Raw genomic sequence first — 20,865 nt, 5'->3', positions numbered from 1 at the left:
CACCGCATTTCCAGCGTGTATGGGTACATGTCCCCTGGAAAAGATCTGAAGTGTTAGCACTCAAGCAGACATTACCCGATCCACGTAAAAATCCCGCAGGGTATTATAAGGAGTTATCACAAACCGCCAGCTCGTGTATAATGAATTTAGCAGATGTAGACATGCTGTTTGGGAACGTCGTTCCACAGCCTTTATGGAGTAAAATTCGTCATACAGATCATGACCAAGAACTAGGTGACTCATGGGCTAACATTACAGCTACCGATGCTAGACAAGTCGGTGGTTCTAAACCCGAGCCTTTAATAGCAGAACTTCCCGGTAGGATTATCACATACATGAAAACGTTAATGCCCGAACTACGTGTAAATTGGGACAAGCTATCTGCATGCAAGCAGAAGAAAGATGAGAATGTGTCTGACTTTTTCACGAGATTTGAGGAGACCTTCGTCGATCATAGTGGTCAGGATATGGCTACCGAGGGTGGACAAAGGTTGTTTGTGGACAAATTTGTACATAATTTGCTGCCCGAACTCTGCAACAAATTGAAAGATTCAGAGAGTGCTTGGGCTGTTTCCACGTCAGCGCAGATCTTAGCCACCGCCCAGTACTACGAAAATAGGCGCAAAGACGAGCTAGATAAGGCAGACAAAAAGACTAAAGAGTTAAAAACTAAAGTTCTTCTCCAACAAGCCTATCCGCCTCGCACTCCTAGTCAGCCCAATTATCAGCAACCACAGCAGTATTCGAGAAACGCGCAAGGAAACGAGTTCCCCCATCAGCGTTCTCCGTATGGCCCGAATCAATGTGCCTATTGCAAAGAAGAGGGTCATTTCAAAAGTAATTGTCCAGCTCTTGCGCAACGCTTAAACGGTGTTTCCGGTACAAGAGGTAGAGGTGTTCAACAGGCTCCTAGAGGTAGGGGCCGTGGAAATTTCCCACAGAACACCACTTCTTTTCCGCCTCAAAATTCCATGAATAGCTTTGACCAACAGAATAATGCGTCTTCCAGGTCAGCTCAGTACTATGCAGATGACTATTACGCAGAAAACGAGAATGAGGGTAACGATTGCTAGGACAGCCATGGACAAAGAGAGGGAGTTGTTTCAGTTCCAGTACAACAGAATGGACCTTATGTTGAGGTGATTACATCCGGAGTGTCGGAGCCATTTCTGCTGGATACTGGTGCTACAAAAAGTTCTATTATGCACTCAAAACTTCCTGGCGCACCTTTGTCTGGCGAAATGAATGTTTCAGTAGGTTTTTCTGGCGCCCCTGTTAGAAACCCGATCTCCAGTCCCATGCCCCTTTCTGTTGGCCCATGCGAATTAGAAGCACCCCTCATTCTTACAACAGGTTGTGGCGAAAATTTGTTAGGTTTGGATTTGTTAAAGAGATTATATGCGACTTTATACTGTTCTCCTTCGGGAGTACAACTTACCCTTGGTAAGAAAGTAATTACCCCGATGTATTTGTCAAAGGAAGATATTCCGACTGAATTGTCATCCCTACCAGATGTACTTTGGGGGAATGGTTCTAATGATGTAGGTCATCTGGAAATAGCGCCATATGTCATAACATTGAAAGCTAATGTTAGGTTACCACGCATTCCCCAATATAGAATATCGAACGAATGTGAAAAGGCTTTGTTAGCGATCGTTTACGATCTGATCGAGAAAGATGTAATCGAAGAGACAACAGGCAACATTTGTAACAGTCCTGTTTTGCCTGTCTTAAAGCGTACGGATCCTTCACAGCCCCCTGTGTACCGATTTGTGATTGATCTCAGGGAAGTGAATAAGATCGTTGTACCACAGTTTCCAGTCGTCCCCGACATTACTGCCTTATTGACAATGGTTCCACCTTCAGCCAATTGGTTTTCAGTGATTGACCTGAAGAACGCTTTCTTCAGCATCCCAATTGCCGAGGAGAGCAGAGATATCTTTGGCTTCAATTTAGGAGGACGAAGCTTCCGCTTTAAATGCGCTCCTCAGGGCTACTGTGAAAGTCCATCAATATTTAGTCAGGCTCTGAAAACACAATTAGACACGATTGTTCTGCAGGATGGTGCAACTTTAATTCAATATGTGGACGATCTGCTGATCGCTGCAGACACCGAAGAAATTTGCAAACAAACGACATTGTCAGTATTACATCATTTATGTGACATGAAGCACAAAGTCTCGCTTTCCAAATTACAATTTTGTCGACAAGAAGTAACCTACTTAGGTCACATCTTATCGAAGGAGGGAAGGAGACTGACCCCAGAAAGAATACAAGCAATTGCAGAACTGAGTGTCCCAAGGACACAAAGAGAAGTGCGTGCCTTCTTGGGCATTACATCGTACTGTAGACAATGGATACCAAATTTCTCACTATTGGCCAAACCTTTGCTGGCATTAATGCGCAAAGACACACCCAATCCTATGCCTTGGTCTGACGATTGTCAGACAAGTTTCCATGAGTTGCGCGAAGCATTGTGTTCTGCTCCTGTGTTGGGCAACCCCGACTACAGCAAGCCTTTTACATTATATGTCCATGAGAAGGAAGGTTGCGCATTATCAGTCTTGACGCAACACTTTGGGGACAAACAACGTCCATGTGCGTATTTCTCTGCGACTCTAGATCCTGTAGCTAAGGCATTACCAAGTTGCCTGAGGGCCACTGCTGCAGCAGCTGTCTGTATTCGACAGTCTGCTGGGTTAGTCATGAATAATACTCTGATCGTCATGGTCCCACATGCAGTAGACATTTTACTAAACAGAACGAAAACACAGCATTTAACTAGCGCTCGACTGTCCAACTATGAGCTGACACTGTTAGCGAGTCACATACACATAAAGAGGTGTGATACACTCAACCCCGCCACGTTATTACCTATTCCGACAGAGACAGATGAGGTTGAAAAACATGATTGCTGCTTTAGGACAGAAGAAGACACAAAAGGGAGAATAGACTTGCAAGACACTCCCCTTCCTGAATGTAATGATAACTTATGGGTTGATGGTTCATGCTTCAAGTTGCCAAATGGTGATACGACTGCAGCCTATGCTGTGACAACATTGCACACGATTGTAGAGACAGCTCGCATCCCCCACAATTCTGCGCAAGCAGCAGAGTTAGTCGCACTCACAAGAGCGTGTATGTTGGAGAAAGGAAAACGAGTGAATGTGTATACTGATAGCCAATACGCCTTTGGCGTAGCCCACAGTTTTGGAAGATTGTGGCGTGAACGTGGGTTCCTGACGTCACATGGTGCAAAAATTCAACACGGCCAGCTAGTACATGACCTTCTCGAGTCACTGACCTTGCCCCTACAAGTTGCGATTGTGAAATGCAGTGCACATAGAAAGATTCAAGATGATGTTGGTCGAGGGAATGCATTTGCCGATGAGGTCGCGAAAGAGACTGCAAGGAACACAATGAGTCGGATGTATGTTGTAGGTCCTGCTAGATGGACCCCTGATGTGGGTATGTGTGAGGACACCATCGAAAGCGTAAAATCTATACAAGCTGATGCTACTGAGAAAGAGGTGAATGAATGGAGAGAAAGCAAGGGTAGATTAGATGCAAATGGTTGTTGGATCGACCTGTCAGAACATCAGCGATGGATGTTACCTAACGCCTATGTGCTCGCAGTGGTGACAATGGCCCATGGAATGGCGCACATCAGTGTGAAAGGAATATGTAAACTGTTGGCCCCAGTATGGCAGAATGGTGGTATCCCAAAATGTGCAGAGAATCTGGTCAGAAACTGTATGGTGTGTTTGAAGCACAATCCCGGTAAGGGAACCCCATCCCCAGTTGGTCATTTTGCGCCTCCAACGTACCCGTTCGAGGTCTTGCAGCTCGATTTCATCCACATGGAGAGGTGCAATAACCTAAAATATGTGCTTGTTGTCGTTTGCGCCTTCTCCAGGTAGGTAGAAGCGTACCCCCTTAAGGACAACACTGCATTGTCAACTGCCAAAGCCCTTGTCAAAGAATTCTTCCCTAGATTTGGCATGCCTAGGATTGTCTGGAGTGATAATGGAAGTGAATTCGTGGGACGAGTAATGAAGAGAGTGTGTGAGTGTCTAGGTATCCACCAGAAATTCCACGCTGCAAACCACCCCCAATCGGCAGGATTGGTAGAGTGCTATAATAGCACGTTAAAATTGAAATTGGCCAAGATCCAAACCAGCACAGGTCTCAAGTGGCCAGACGCCCTGCCTTTAGCACTCCTGTCCACCAGAATGATTGTCCATTCCAGATTGGGACTTAGCCCACACGAAATTGTGTTCGGCCGCCCAGCTAACATCTGGGGTGTGCCCAGACCCAAGAGATTGAGTGAAATAGAGTACCCAGCACTGTCTGACTATTTGCACGAATTGACAACTAAACTGCATGCTTTATATCAACAGGTCCACAGCTCCTCTCCACCGGCGTCTGACGATCCAGGCCACGCCATCGAACCTGGCTCCTGGATCCTAGTTCGGAACTTCAGGCGAACAAAGAACGAGGAGCCTCGCTGGACCGGACCTTTCCAGGTCTTGCTATCTACCCGCTCTGCAGTACGTGTCCACGGAAAGAAACACTGGGTGCACGGCGCCCATTGCAAAAGGGTCCCGCTGCCCCTTCCATATGACCGGTGGGTCCGGCAAGGAGTCGCCGATTCCGAGACAGAGTTCATACCTCGCTTTGTCCCCTTCAGCGATGCACGATTAAAAGGAACTGGGACCGACAAAGAGAGCGATTGTATTTTGCAAGGATCTGTGCCACCGTCAATGCAGTTGGACATTACAGAACCTGAAACATTGTTTGAAGATCACACCGTACCTGGGAGAGAACGATATAATCTGAGGTCAAGACCAAGGAACTGACGTAATCAAATCAGTGCGATTTTCCCTTTTTCCCATGAACTATTTTTGATTCCACAGCTCTCTTGCCCAGGGAACTAGCTCATTTTTGATTTTCGAACCGCCATCCGGTTCTGCTGCTAGGGCCGCGGTTGAAGTCTGAGGAGTGCAGCCGGGGACGCCTAGGTCAACGGTTCTGGTCGGTCTGAGGGAATTACCCCGGACTGGACAGAGCGCACATCTTGGCAGAAGCAACCTCCCACCGCGGGCAGCAACCAGAGGATGGAGTTTCCGAGGGTAGAGAGACCTGCTAGACACATGAACTTTAACAAGAAAATGTGCATTGTAATGGCGAGAAGGAAATTCTTGATGACATGTATTTTGATGATATGTAGCATAACGATGTTCTTGATTGGTTATACTTTATCCACGTTTCGAGTCACCTTTGTGAACAACACTCAGCCCACACCTCCTCCAACTGTTTCTTTACACTCCTTTCACCCTCTTCCTGAACACGAGTCTGCCAGAAGACTAGAGTTCGTAAATAACTCCTTCATCCAGCTCCTACACCAGCACCAGTCTACAATGAACACATCGAATTGCTGGATCTGTGGACTCATGCCACACACGACAGATAAGGGCATTCCATACTTCATCTTGCCATTCAGTTATTATGGTTCTCTGTGGGCTTTCCAGACCATGTTCCTGTTCGTCCTAGAACCATACCCGCCCCGTTCCACAGAGAGCGATTCCAGCAACAAGGCACTAGTGGTAGGAATAAGAAATATGAGTAGGGATGTTGACACGTATCAAACGATTCCTAAAGATGAACTCACTCCCTACAGCCGTTGGAATGTAACTAAATACGGGATCTCTTTGAATAAAGGCCAGAAAACAAAGAAATCCTCCCCAGTCTGGATAGTGCCCCACCGAGGTCACTTATGTCTGCAAGGTATCGGTAGGGATCCCAAAGCTCAGTTAGGGAAGAGCGTATGCACGGAAACATATGTGTTTGCCTCCCAAACTTCCCCTTCATTCTTGGCGGCTAGAGGCACCTATTTCGTCTGCCACGACAAAGCCTATACATGGTTGCCCCCTGACTTCTCGGGCACATGCTTTATCTCGTTTCTGCTGCCACCCACCTACACGGCCGGGGCAGATTACCATCGGACAAGGACAGCTAGGGGTGTCGTGAGTCAAGACGATACTGCGGGTCAAGAGTTTGGGGACTTCGCAAAGGGTTTTCTGCCATTTTGGGGGCCTATGGTGAACAGCAGGAACATTCGACAATTGACGAGGATAGTTGAGTCCGCCGTGACTGAAACGGCCGGTGCCCTTAGCAACCTGACAGCTGAGCTTCAGTCGGATCGACTTATGACCCTTCAGAACAGGGTTGCCCTAGACCTCATACTTGCAGACCGTGGTGGTGTATGTAGAGTGATCCAATCTAGTTGCTGCATTTTCATCCCTGACAATGCTCCAACAGTGTACCAGGCCATCTCCAAATTACACAAAATCTCTGATTCCCTTCGCGTGCAGAAAGGGGATTGGTCCTTGCTAGGGTGGCTGTGGGAACTGATCTCTGCCTGGGGATGGAAAACCCTGATCTTCATTGGGATGATCCTGGCCGTTCTGTTTATGTTCTGCCTGTTTGTACAGTGCGCTCCTGCAATGTGTGGCCTCTGTGCTACTTTATGTGTAAGGAAGCCTGTATCAAGGGACGAATTGAGCAACAGAATGATGCTACAGCAGCATCTCCATGAATTCATCAATACCGATTTGGATTCAGATTAGCATGAGTCATTGCCTAATATGAGGGCAAAAGGAGGGTCTGTGGTTCTGAAATTCTGGACCCTGCTGTAATACCGGTACCAAGGTCCAACACTCGTGTTTAAAATATCACCGTACCATGACGAATTTGGTATCGGCAGACCGGTAATGATTAGGACATTATCCCTATGCATTTGCGTCATGATTGAGCAATGCTAACACCCTTAAATCATGGTTTCCGTTCCGAACCCTCGGACTCCATTTTGTGAACGGCATCCATCTTATGACTTGCCCTCATATAAGTCAATTGATTGAGGTCAAGCTTGATCTGAAAGGACACGTCCACCTTAGCTGACTTCCCCATGACCTGGCCAAACTGACTCCACCGCCTCCAGCCAAACCTGTTTGGGCAGCTCCTCGCCCAGTGGCCGAGTAAGGTATCATCAAGGCACAACATGCCATAAACCATTCACTACATACAGACCATGTTTTACATACACATACACCTGTCCATGCTTCTTGTTTATGACCCGTTTTATGACGGGAAGGTGCCGACCTTATTGGTGTTTCATCGATATCTGATGGGAATTCTGGGCCTGGCGGGATAATCCATCACGATCTGGATATCCAAAATATGTGCTGCCCAGCATGACTTCGCTCTTTGTATTATTGTAGAAATATGTGTATAACCATATCATAAACTCAAGAATTCTTGCCCGCAGCTGTTAATTCTGTATATAAGGAGAAGGCTGGTTCTGTAAAAACGAACAGTCTCCTGAGAACTTACAGCTTGTGCTGTTGTAATTCTAGGACACATGTTACTTGGTTGCAACCAATAAACCTCGATCTCTGACTTCAGCTAGAAGACTCTGTGTTTCTGTAGTCCGGAACAGGGAGAACCCAGAGGTCTTCGGGTGTGGTCCCCTGGCACCACCGGGTCTCTAAAAACCCGGCACCTCACCGCCACCCCTGTCCTGTCACGCAGTCCCTTATCTGTCCCTTGACAACCGTCTCACGCTCTCTCCTCACCTGCATGGCTGCTCTCTGCTGGACGCCGGCTGATCTTTAGGCTGTGAGAGGAAGGAATGGAATACACGGAGCACCAGGGCCAGCCCCCTGCGTGGAGGGAATCCCGCCCACCATGCCTCCCCTTAAAGGACGCAGTGAACTAAAAAGGAAAGGATGTTTAAAGAGATCTAGGCACTTCAGTCATGTATTGCTTTTAGACAAACCCTCTGACCACAGTATTCAAAGTTTGAGCTGGGCAGCCACCACAGCGAACACGGAAGACAGCGAAACAGAAAGCTGTGACTGAGAGGGCGGGGGCTGCCCACGCATGCGCACTGTCTGTTATGAAGAGGGAGCCCCGGCGCCGGCAGCAGAAGTCCGGGGTCCCAGGAGGGGGCCCGGGTGAAGACCCGGGTGAAGACCATGCTAGACTGACCCGCTGACTGCCGAGGGAAAGAGGGACACGCGGAAAGAGCCCGGTGAGTGGGGGTGAGTGGGGGAGGGGGAATGTGTGCGCGCGTGTGTGCGTGTAGCTGTGGGTGTGCGCATGTGTGGGTGTAGCTGTGTGTGTGTACACGCGTGTAGCTGTGCATGTGTATGTATATGTGTGACTGTGTGTCTGTTAGCTGTGCGTGTGTATATGTGGGGCAGTGTGTCTGTGTAAGTGCGTCCTGATGTGCCGGTGTATGTGTGTTTGTGCGCATGCGTGAGTGTGGCTGCGCGCGATTGAGAGAGCCTGTCTTGCTACGGAAGTTATAATGCACAGAAAGCTTTAACAATTTTATTTTTAGCTAGTCTGCACACGTCATGCAAACCCGCCAGCACAGGCGCGTGCCGCTTGCAGCTTGCCCCAAAATTTTAAAAAACGATACACGGAAGTCATTAGGCGCCCAGGAGAGTCTGCACACGTGATGTAAGCCCGCCAGCAGAAGCGCGTCCTCGAGGTGAAATCGCTGAGGTAAAGCGCGTAACCACCCCCTGTCCTCCATTCCCGGCAAACCCACAACAATAGGTCTTTCGCTGGAGCAGCGCTATGTGCTGCTAACACCAGCGAGACCTAAAAAAGGAAAAGGGTTGGAGAGCGGTTATAAACCTTCGGGAAGTAAACAAGAACCTGGATAACAGACACTTCAAAAAGGAGTGTATTCACCTCCTCAGGGACCTCCTCCTGGAAGGAGATTGGTTGGTCAAGCTGGATTTAAAGGACGCTTACTTTACCATCCCTATGGTGCTTTAATATAAACCCTTCCTTCAGGTCATCTGGAACAACCATCTATTCCAATTTCAGGCTCTCCCCTTCGGCCTTTCCTCTGCCCCATGGTGTTTCACCAAGATTATAAGAACCATTGTCTCTCTTTTGAGAGAAAGAGGTATTCGCTTAATTATTTATCTGGACGACATCCTCATCATGTCCCAACTCCACTCGCAACTCCTGAAGGACCTCAATACTGCCATGGGTCTTATAGAAAGTCTCGGTTTCATTATAAATCGGGAAAAATCTATACTTACCCCTCTAAATCCTTGGAGTTCCTCGGCTTTACCGTAGATACCTCGAATTGCCTTCTCCTTCTTCCCACCAAGAAAATTGCCAAAATTCGCAAAGAGATCAGGTTTGTTCTAAAACAACAATCTCTAACCCTCTGGGAGTTAGTCAGACTTCTGGGCCTACTTTCTTCTTCCAATCAAGCTATCTTTCCGGGACCTCTGAATTACCATGCTCTTCACGGAATAAAAGGAAGGGCTTTCAGGTCTGGTGTATAGTACGGAGACCTTGTGACCTTAGATCAGGAAGCCAGGTCGGAACTCTCTTGGTGGCTGGAGAATTTGGATGCCTGGAATGGCAAAGCAATCTTCGGGTCGGCCCCGGATTTTGCCCTGGAATCAGACCGAGCCTTCACAGTTGGGGTGCTCACTTCCTCGACCAAAAGATGGGTGCTGTATGGTCTCTTGCGGAATCCTATACCTACAACCAGAGCCTCCTCCTATCGGACACATATTTCAATATAAACGTGACCTAATGGGGAAACCCGAACTTCTCTTGTTTCCTTATTTATAGAAATTTCATTTATTCCTATAAGTCACTGTGTCATTGAGAAGCTTGCTGGCCACTCTGACTTTTATTCTGGGCTGCAAGCCTATCAAATTAAAAATGGCTCCTATTATATATATAGATATATATTATTATAGCCAACCTTTAATCAGATTGCCAACATGTTTCGTTGCTGTATGCTTTCGCAACTTCATCAGGGCTTACAGGGGTTACGTCCTTACACTCTTTCCAAGGTGTTTTTCAGTTCAACACCTACAATGGTAGACAGTAACAGGTGGAAAACATAAAAAATTGCTGTACAGAGCGAAAAAAGTGGTAGCCTATAGCGCATAGTAACTGTTGGATCATTTAAAACACAATTACCTGGAGGTGGCAAAGTTACCACATACCAGCACACCTCTTGTCTGGGTCATCGTGTCATTAGATCACGTTTCCCAACGCAAACCCACCGTGCTTCTGGGGATCTATTAAGGTGGACAGAGAGAAAGAGACAAAAGCGGTAAACCATGACAGTGCCTCGATAAACAGAAGCACGGTGGGTTTGCGTTGGGAAACGTGATCTAATGACACGATGACCCAGACAAGAGGTGTGCAGGTATGTGTTAACTTTGCCACCTCCAGGTAATAAAAGTCAGAGTGGCCAGCAAGCTTCTCAATTTTAATGGTGTGAATTACACTTTTGGTTGATTTTTTCACGAGGGGTGTCTATGTGGATGTGTGCACAATTGGGAGTTATTATTTGTGTCTCCAGAGTAGTGAAATTATCTATTAATTTCACTCTTGTCTCTTTCCTTTCCTCTTTCTTTCAACGAGTGAGAGAGAGTCACCGATGATGATAAGTGGGTAAGACTGGTAATCATCAGCCAGTAACCCCTTGTGGTGGTTCTTCCGTGAGGGGCTCTCTCTCTCTCCTCACATTTTTTCATTGTTTGGAAAGTGGGGTTTGAAGGTGGCAGTTGATGTGTGGTTTGTCTTTGAATTTGACACAGTGACTTATAGGAATAAATGACATTTCTATAAATAAGGAAACAAGAGAAGTTCGGGTTTCCCCATTAGGTCACGTTTATATTGAAATATGTGTCCGATAGGAGGAGGCTCTGGTTGTAGGTTTAGACTTTGAGTGGGGGGCAGCCTCCTCCCTTCTTTCCCCCTGTGCTCCAAGTTTAGTGAGCTCTTGCAGAATCCTCCCATCATATACATTTCTTAGAACTTACGGCAGGCTTATACACCCTAATGAGCTTCAAACACTCACTTCAGGGCAGATCTGTCGCCGTGAAGATGGACAACATCTCCGCAGTCTCAAATATCCACCGCCTTGGCGGGACCAGATCAGCAGACCTCTCCGATTTAGCCAAGAAGCTCTGGATGTTTTGCATAGAACACAAGATTTCCCTGAAGGCAGAATACCTCCCGGGAAAGTCGAATTTTTCTGCGGATTGTGTGAGAAGTTAGCCTGGCATATGGTGTCCACTATTCTAGTGGGGACATCGCACCAGTCTAATCGACCCTTATTGGTGGTAGGTTTAAAGACAACCTTATAGACAAGCTATCCTAGTGGTAGCATGGACCAGCAGTCACAGGCTAAGACTTCAGAGAGCATGTGAAGCAAGCTGTTTTACCAATTATAATCCCTTGAGTACCAAATGAAAGGACACCACACAAGATATATATCAAATATATATGTATGTATTTCTAACACAACCCCTCTGCACTCTTTAAGAGGTCAGAGGCCAAAGTACATCACAAGATACTCAATTAGCATACTATAAGTTGCACAAAATACAATTCCGCCCTAGGGGCCTCAGAAACCATATACTACAATAGTGGTATAAGAGCCACTACAGAAATAGTGAATAGGCCTAGGGCCTACGGAATCGCTGGGGCTACACTAGACCAACAAAAGTTAGGAAGTAGGAGACCCACGGGAGACGTGTGCAGTGTCTAAACACAGATGCGAGTTACCATTGACTTATAATGGAGAACGAAGAAGTTACAAAGTTACTGTTTAAGGGCACTTCCAGATGGACTACGACAAAACCCCTTTAAACTAGGACACTTGGAGAGTCAATACCCATGGGAGCACCGGAGTACTCGAGTTACCTCACCCAGGGAAGCCGGGTGCATAGGTGTCTTTTCGTGTCGGGTTTAGTTGATGCTTTTAATGGAGATCTGCAAAAGAAGTGCTGCAGGCGGCCAAAGGAAGAGTGTCCGGGTGGATCCAAGTGTGGATCGAAGAACTGAAGAACCTGAAAGCAAGGGGACATAGTCTGGGTCACTAGCCAGCGACCAGGAAGGAACAAGGAAGGAACCAGGCGATGTCACGATGAAATCAGGTGAAGAGGTGAAGCTTGTCTCTGCAGCCACGAGGACCAGGAGGTGTCGACGACAACCAGGAGCTGGATTCGAGCTGTCCCACAAAGGATCTAGTTGACTGCAGTGTTGGTATCTGGATTGGACCCAACAAGCCTTGGCAAATGCAATCCAAACAGTGAAGATTCGCTTCAAGTCAGACCAGCAAGGCCTGGGGAGCTTCTCCTTTGTAGGGAAGCTGGAGCAAGCCTGGAGCAACCAGGAAAGTAGTTTAGTTTCCAAGGTTAGCAACCGGGAAGATGTGTTGAGCTGAAATGCAAGAGCGGGCCCCACGCGGCACTCGTGGAGTGTGGAGGGCTGAGCTTCGGTGCAAATGGCGCTCAGGTCTGGGGCTTCTCGTATCCCAATGTACAACTGCGAGGGTGCCTCATTAGTTGCACTGTTAGCAAAATGCAGGATTTCCAGGGTGTCCTGTCCCATGTCTCTCATGTCTGCCAAGGGTCTCAGCTTTGCTGTGGATGTGGGTCGAAGTCAGAGAAGTCTGAGAGTCTAGTTCCTGAGTCGCTGAGTCTTCGGGATCCGTCTGGAGTGTCAACAAAGCAGACCGGCAAGTTACTGGTGGTGCCTGTTTACACAGGGTGGTCACTCCTTGACCACAAGGGAGATGTCTTCAGTCTTCCAGTCGAAATAGAATGTCGAAGGTCCAAGAGTTTCATTTCAGAGTTTCGTTCTAGGATAATCTAAAGTCCTGGGGACACAGCACCTATCTTTATACTAAGAAAATGGGCTGGATTACCTACTAGGTCCCTCCTATGGGTGGACCTGGGAAGTGGGTGGTTACACCCCTTTCCCTTTGTCCAGTTTCGCTCCAGAGCTGGGCTGGAGTGCCCCAGCAACTGGTTTGAACCGGGCTATGCATGGAGGACCCTGTGTGCCCCAGGCAGTGTCTGGAAAAGCATCTTTCCATTCAACCCACCCTGCCCCAATACACTACAGGCTGTCTGGGGAGAGCACCTACCAGGGGCTGCAGCATGTATTATGCCCCCCCCTGGCTGGCCCTCAAAAGTGACACCACAGGTCTGTTCACACAGCCTAGGTAAGGTGGTGTAATCACCCCTTACTTAGATATAGTATGCCTATATCTACCTTATATGTAGACACATAGTAACCTGTAAGTCACTCCTATAGCATGCCTTATCAATCCTGGAGGCAGAGTGCTTGGTTTTATGTGAGAGGGTGCCCTAGCATGAGTTGAGCCCCTCTGCAGTTTTTGGAACCATCTCCTTGTAGCTGTTCTATGATATAGCCATACCATTTACTCTTAGGTGCATTATAATCCTCGCGGTTAATGCTAACTTTGGTTTTGCTTTATCAAAACGTGTCATGAAGGTGTCAAACATTTTGAAAAACGACCCTCCCCCCCACCAGTCCTGGTGGAGGGGGTAGCATTCCACCCTTCTAGAGGGAAAAGATATGTATGTTACTGCTTTACCCGGTTAAAGTTAAACAGAGCCTCAGTGTTGGACCCGGCCTCGTGGCGTGGTCCCACTCATCCCGCATGGCGGGTCCCGGACTACCTCAACCCCTGTTCCCTGGCCGAGAGCAGCACCAACCACCCCCCGAGAGCCACCCCTCCGGGCAGCCCCCAGCTCTCCCCCGGTGGAACTCGACAACCTCTCCTCAACACCTATCTTTGTGTGGTGTCCATCTGTAGGGGGGTGATTGCTCATCTGTACGATCCTAGGAGAGGAACCTCACCAGGAGGCCTCTGTTCTGACATGGTTTTTTGCACTATTTCGGAGTGATGAAGACTTTAAGCTTGCTAACATCTATAATCTGTATTCTTACCTTGTGTTGGCCCTTTTAAGCCCTTTCTTCCAGACCTAGAAGAGGATAGCTGCTTAATACGATGATAGATCCCTTATTCTTGACTCTAATCCATCTATTGCCAATTGGCTTTGACATAATTATGTGTCCTTTGTAGTCCTGACTTTATATTACATATTGGTATGGTTTGTGTAGGTACTCTGACAGAGCAGAGCTGAGATGCTTGCAGGGTAAAGGTAATGTTTATAGTTAAAGCTGTTGTCCACTTGGAGAGAACCGGTCTGGGCCAGCCCTTATCGGTAGGCTGTATTATTCTCTGTGTGGAAGACACCACAAAAGGCCGGCCGGCTGGGTGTGTGTCCTTGGCGCGGAGTGGTGCAGAGATCTGATGGGCGGCGGGCTGATGGCTGGAACTTTCCATGAGGAAACAGCATTCTATATTAGTGAAGTGCAGAGGCAGAGTCAGTTAGTTGAGCTGGAGTTGCAGAAAGAGCTTGAGCTGGAGTTGCAGTGAGTTGAGCTGGAGTTGCAGTGAGTTGAGCTGGAGTTGCAGTGAGTTGAGCTGGAGTTGCAGTGAGTTGAGTTGGAGGAGCAGAAAGAGTTCGAGCTGGAAAGAGTTTGAGCTGGAAGCAGTTGAGTTGGATTGAAGCAGAGGAGAGGAGTGGAGTTGCAGAAGGAGTGGAGAATTAGAAAGAGTTTATGTTGAATTGGAGCAGAGGAGAGGAGTGCAGTTGCAGGAGGAGACGAGACAGAAGATGCTTGGAACAGAGAGAAGACAGACAGACAGTCAGTGAGCTGGAACTGAAGGAAGCGGTCAGAAGCAGTTACTTATCAGGAGGAGTTGTGAACAGCTGGAGTCTGAAGTAATGCCCTTTGGAAGAGACTGAAGTTATATTGTGGATTAATCAGTGGGAGCAGCTGGGGTGAATTGGACATTAGCACAGAGACAATCAAATAGAGTGAAGAAGCTAGTGGAGCGAACGGTTATCAGAGCGGCAGAAACCATTAGACTGAAGTTGGAAGGTGGAGAGAGTTCGTGGGGGAGAGGAATCCAGTGCAGAGTGATCAGCGCAGATGTGTGTCCAAGAGTGCAGGAGAGGATCTAAGACGAGCTAAGGCACAGACGAGAGAGGAGCCCAGATGACAACTAGAGCAAGACCTCACACCCCTCAGGTGATATCCTTCTGTATTTCCAAACATTAACCTTGTCCTTATACTGTATGTCTAATCCTTTTTCTTTCAGCGGTATGTTACAGTTCCTGTTAGTTACAGAGACCCCGCAGATCTGTGCATGTGTTTATTCCCATTTTATTGTTATTGTAATAAAGATACCCCAGTTCTTAGTGAACCAGTGTGCATGTGTTGTCCTTATGATAGAGCTAACCTTTCTCAAAAGGAAATAGGAGCGTTTAAATCAGGGAATAACTCTTGCATACAGTGTGTGTCTCTTGTTCTTAAGGCGCAGGTAACCTTTCCTTCTAGTCAGGTGTTACAGCCAGAACAGATGCTGCCCCTGATCAGGTAAGTAGCCACTGAATAATTAGGGAGAGAGAGGAGCCCTTGAGCTAAAAGAATAGTTACACACTAAGTAATTCGGCCATTCCATAATATTATTGTAGTAGTGAACCTTTAGTGAATAGTGAGAGAAACTTCCCAACATAGAGAGAGAGAGAGCTGAAGGTATTCATAGGAGAGTGATCGTCGTTGGTAAGCGGCGTTAATGAGAACACCAGGTGGGAGACTGGTACTTAGGTTCGCCGGATTGTGGACCGGGCTGTGAGTTAGAGAACACTGGGGGGGACACCAGTGCTTAGGTCCGCCGGATTGCGGATCGGGCTGTGAGGTAGAGAACACTGGGGGGGACACCAGTGCTTAGGTCCGCCGGATTGTGGACCGGGCTGTGAGGAAGAGAGCACTAGGGCTGCAGACCGGTGTGTAGGCACGCAGGATTGCGGAAGTGCTGAGCGAGCACTGACTGTAGTCAGTGTGTAATGGTAAATAATCAGAACTGCCCCAGGGTAGATTAGTCTGGACCCATGTGGTCGCGAGACTATGAGGTATGAGTGTGGTGTAGGGCATGGATGTCCTTAGTAATCAGTGAGTATTCCTAGTAATCCCTATAGATTTAGTCGTGTTTCTGATGATATGAGCTTGTATATTGCGAGTTCCCCATCCTCAGGTAGGTACCCAGGTGCCTGGACAGATGGGTCCTGAGGAGGGAGGTGGTTACGTTTTGGCCGGGTTGGTGGTGCTCTGATGAGAATCCGGTCATAACAGCCTCTCACCCCTGCTCGGCCAGCCCTAAGATCCCCTTTCCAACATTGGTGGCAGGCGGTGCGATCCGAGCCGATGCAGATCGTACAGAGAGTAACTCGCCCCACTACGAACAGAAACACACGACGACCATGACAACTGAAGAAACCGGACCAACCTCGGAGTTCCAGATGGAACGACTAGAAGATTATAGCCACAAAGAATTAAAACAGTTCTGCAAAGACTTAGGTATCGCTACCACAGGACTAAGCACCAAAGATGATCTCAAACAGGCTCTGCAGACCTGGGTGGAGACAGGAGCGTCGCCACCCCAAAACGAAGGCATCACAGTCACCGATCTGCACCCAGAGAACACCGCAACCCCAGCGGAGGAAAGAAACACGGGCCTCTCCCACGAGGATGCCCGAGAACGAGAAAGGAGCCGGCTCCACGAATTAGATCAGGCTAGACTTCGCTTAGATGGGGAACTACAACTGGCTGAAAAGAAGATAGCCCTTGAACAACTACGGCTACAGGGAGACCTGGAAGAGAAAAGAAGGCAGAGGGAGTTGGAGGAGAAGAAGCCCGCGTACGAGCACGAGCGCGGTTTGAAAGAACTGGAGATTAAGGCAAAAACCAGGGACACTGGCGTCTCCGGGAGCCGGAGCCCCCCTCCCTCTACAGACACCAAGGTCCACATCCCCAAAGATGTCGTCCGAGAGTACTATAAAAACGACGACATCCAGCAATGGTTTAAGGCCTACGAGGTAGCCATGACCTCACACCGAGTACCAAAAAAAGACTGGGGTGCCGGGTTGTGGGGGAGGTTCGTCAATGAGGGGAGAGACGCCCTGCTCCCCGACGCCGAGATGACCTCCTAGGAACACATGAAAGCCGCCCTCCTCACTCGCTATGGGCTCACCCCCGAGACGTACCGGCAGCGATTCCGAGACTGCAAAAGGATCCCCGGTACCACCTGGGTGGAATATGTGAACTTCTATAGTAGAGCCTTAGAGGGGTGGATCTAGGGCAGCCAAGTCACCACCTACGAACAGTTGTTCAACCTCATTGTATGGGAACACCTCTTCAACAACTGTTTCACCGAACTTAGGCAGCATCTCCTCGACAGTAAACTGACCGAGCCACGTAAACTCGCCATCGAAGCTGATCGATGGGAGAGCACCCGGGTCCCCCGGAACTGGATGGGAGACCAAGGCCGAGCTCACCAGCGATCCCACCATCAGGGAGGCGGAGGAGGAGGAGGCCAGGGCCGGGGCAGGGACACCGCCGCGGTGCCCCCCACCAACACTTCCCCTCCCCTGGCCGGGAGAGGAGCCCCCCCTGCACGGCCGGGGCCCCGCTCGAACGTTATATGGCACAAATGCCAGCGACCCGGTCACTACGCCAATGACCCCAACTGTCCCAGAAACCAGCCATCCAACCCCACGGGTCCGCAAAACCGCCAGATCGCCACCGCCTCCCTGGGGGAGTAGCAGGGCGAAGAAGAAGCAGAAGACTATGAACAGTACCAGACCGAGTGGGAGCCCGCAGCCATGTCCCTGGTATGTCTGGGCGAGAGAGACATTGTCCCCCGGGCCCCGATTCCGGCCAACACCCAGAAGTACAGCCAGTGGGTCACCATTAATGGACAACGGGCCGAAGCCCTCCGCGACACCGGAGCCAACGTGACGGCCGTCCGTTGCCACCTGGTGACCCCGGATCAAATTTTGCCCAATGTACTGTGCCCAGTACGGTCCGTGGATAATTCCGAGAGCCTGTGCCAGATGGCCCGCGTCCCCTTTGAGTGGGGAGGAGTGTCAGGCATACTGAAAGTGACTGTCCGAGACAATGCCCCCGTAGACTGCCTCCTCAGGAACGACCTCGAGAGCTCCCCGTGGGCTGACGTCGAGCGGAGGGAGCACCTGGGGATGCTTGGCCTCCCTGAATGGGCCTGTGCGACGACCCGCTCCATGGCCGCCCGAGCCATCACCCCCACCGAAGAACAAGAGTGGCCCGAGCCTCCACTGCCCGTCGTCGCCGAAGACACCGACTCGGAACCCGGTCCACCGGGGCCCAACTGTGAAGAAGTTGCCCCACTCAGCGACCTCCTGGAACTGGCCCAGTGGCGCCAAGAAGGTGGCCCCACTCGAGAACAGTTCCGGCAAGAACAAAAAACGTGTCCCTCTCTCGAGGGGCTCCGACAACAAACAGCGGCCCAGAGCACAGGGGATGCCTCGGGGGCTCACTGGGTCTATTGGGACAATGAGCTCCTCTACAGCGAGCAGAAGATTGCCGAGCTAGGGGCCAGCCGGGTGCTGGTAGTCCCCCTCCGATTCAGAGACTTCCTCCTGAACCTGGCACATGATGTTCCCCTCACCGGGCACCTGGGGCAGGACAAAACCTACATCCGCCTGGTGACCCGCTTCTATTGGCCCAAGATGAGGAACGATGTGATCAACCACTGCCGAACTTGCCCCACCTGCCAAGCCAGCGGGAAGAGCGGCGGAAAACTGAAAGCCCCCCTGCAACCTTTCCCAGTCGTCCACACTCCCTTCGAGCGAGTGGGAATCGACATCGTAGGGCCCCTGGAGCCCCGGACATCACAAGGTCACCGGTTCATCCTCGTCCTGGTGGACCATGCCACCTGCTATCCCGACTTTATCAAAAAACAACTGCCAGTGCTGCCAATGTGAATCACAATCCTCTTTTATATCAACCACATACGAATAAAACGTTATGTAGGTCCAGTCTATTGTATGAATCAATCTGTTAGGTTTTTATTTTTCATTATTTTGTCATTTTTCTTATATTTTAGCAATTTATTCAATAGTCAAAAGAGCAAACTTTTTAAAAAAAAACAACATCAATCAATATGCATCAAATTTTTATATACATCATTACACCCTTTCATAACTTTCATACACATTCTTTCCTAACAAATCTGTCACATCAAACACACACACACTCAGTCATACTGGTAGCAAAAAAATATTCAGTGCAATTCATATAATTTTTACACAAGAACCATAGTATACATTTTCAGATAACTTGATACAAATACAAATGTCACTTTTTCATATCCTTATGGTTCAAACAAAAATGAGGTCTTAGCATGCTATCCCGAAGCCATACCTCTCCGGACCGTGACAGCTCCCGTGGTGGGCCGGGCCCTGATGGTGAACTTCTCCCGGGTGGGCTTCCCCCGAGAAGTCGTCAGTGATTGGGGCACGAACTTCATCTCCCGATACATGAAGTCCCTATGGCAGCAATGCGGGGTCTCGTACAAATTTACGACCCCCTACCACCCCCAAGGGAACGGACTGGTGGAACGCTTCAATCGCACCCTCAAGGGGATGATCATGGGCCTAGAGGAGCCCTTATGACGCCAATGGGATGTGTTGCTGCCCTGTCTCCTCTTCGCCTATCGGGAGGTCCCCCAGAAGTCCCTGGGATTCAGCCCCTTCGAACTATTGTACGGGCACCCTGTCCGGGGTCCCCTAAGCTTGGTCAAAGAAGGATGGGAGGTGACCGCCCAAGATGCTCCCCCCGATGTGTACCGGTACCTCCTGACCCCCCGGAACCAGACTCGGCGGTTCCGGGAACTTGCCAAGGCCAACCTCGAAGCCAGTCAAGAAGACATGAAACGTTGGTATGATCAAAACGCCTCGTCCATTGAGTTCGAGCCGGGACAACAGGTCTGGATCATGTCCCCGGTTGAACCATGTGCCCTCCAGGACAAATGGACCGGGCCCTTCAAGGTAGTGGAGCGCAAGAGCCCCGTCACCTACCTGGTAGACATGGAGTCTCCCAGGAACCACCTCCGGGTCCTCCACACCAACAGACTCAAGCCTCACTTTGTCCGCTCAGAACTTAGCCTCCTGATGGCTACCGACAGTGGGGCTGAAGAAGACTCCAAGCCCCTACCAGACCTCCTGAATGCCCTCGAAAAAGACGGCTCCGTGGAAGGCGTCAACCTCTCTTCCACCCTGACCCCAGAACAACGCCAAGATTGCCAAGAACTATTGAGACAATTTGCCGATCTATTCTCTCTCACCCCCGGGGTCACCCCCTGGTGCCTCCACGATGTCGACACCGGGGATAGCCCGCCTGTGCGGCACCGGGCCTACCGAGTTCCCGATCGAGTGCGAGCCTGCATCCAGTCGGAAGTTTCCAAAATGCTGGCTCTGGGGGTGGTCGAGCCCTCCGACAGTCCATGGGCCAGTCCTGATGTCCTGGTCCCCAAGGCCGCCGCCCCTGGCGTCGCCCCCGAACTCAGGTTTTGTGTGGACTACCGGGGTCTGAACGCCGTCACCAGAACAGACGCTCACCCCATCCCCCGGGCTGATGAACTGATCGACCGCCTGGGGCGGCACGTTACCTGAGCACCTTTGACCTGACCACGGGCTACTGGCAGATCGGACTCACTCCAGGCGCCCAGGAGAGATCCACTTTCTCCACCCCCGATGGCCACTACCACTTCAGGGCAATGCCCTTCGGAATGAAAAACGCCACCGCCACGTTCCAGAGCCTAGTGAATAAGGTGCTGGCGGGGCTCGAGGAGTTCAGCGCCGCCTACCTGGACGATATCGCGGTGTACAGCCTCCACTGGGCTGAACACCTCCAACACCTCCGGGAAGTCTTGGCCGCCCTCCAACGGGCCGGACTAACCATAAAAGCCAGCAAGTTCCAGATCGGCCAAAGTTCCGTGACCTACCTGGGCCTACAACCCAAGATCGACGCCATCCTGGCCTGGGAGCCCCCGATCACCCAGACAGAGGTCCGAGCCTTCCTGGGGCTCACGGGATATTACCG

Source organism: Lissotriton vulgaris, unplaced genomic scaffold (assembly GCF_964263255.1).
Source record: "Lissotriton vulgaris unplaced genomic scaffold, aLisVul1.2 SCAFFOLD_995, whole genome shotgun sequence".
Lineage (NCBI taxonomy): Eukaryota > Metazoa > Chordata > Amphibia > Caudata > Salamandridae > Lissotriton > Lissotriton vulgaris.
This window is presented reverse-complemented; position numbering follows the sequence as displayed.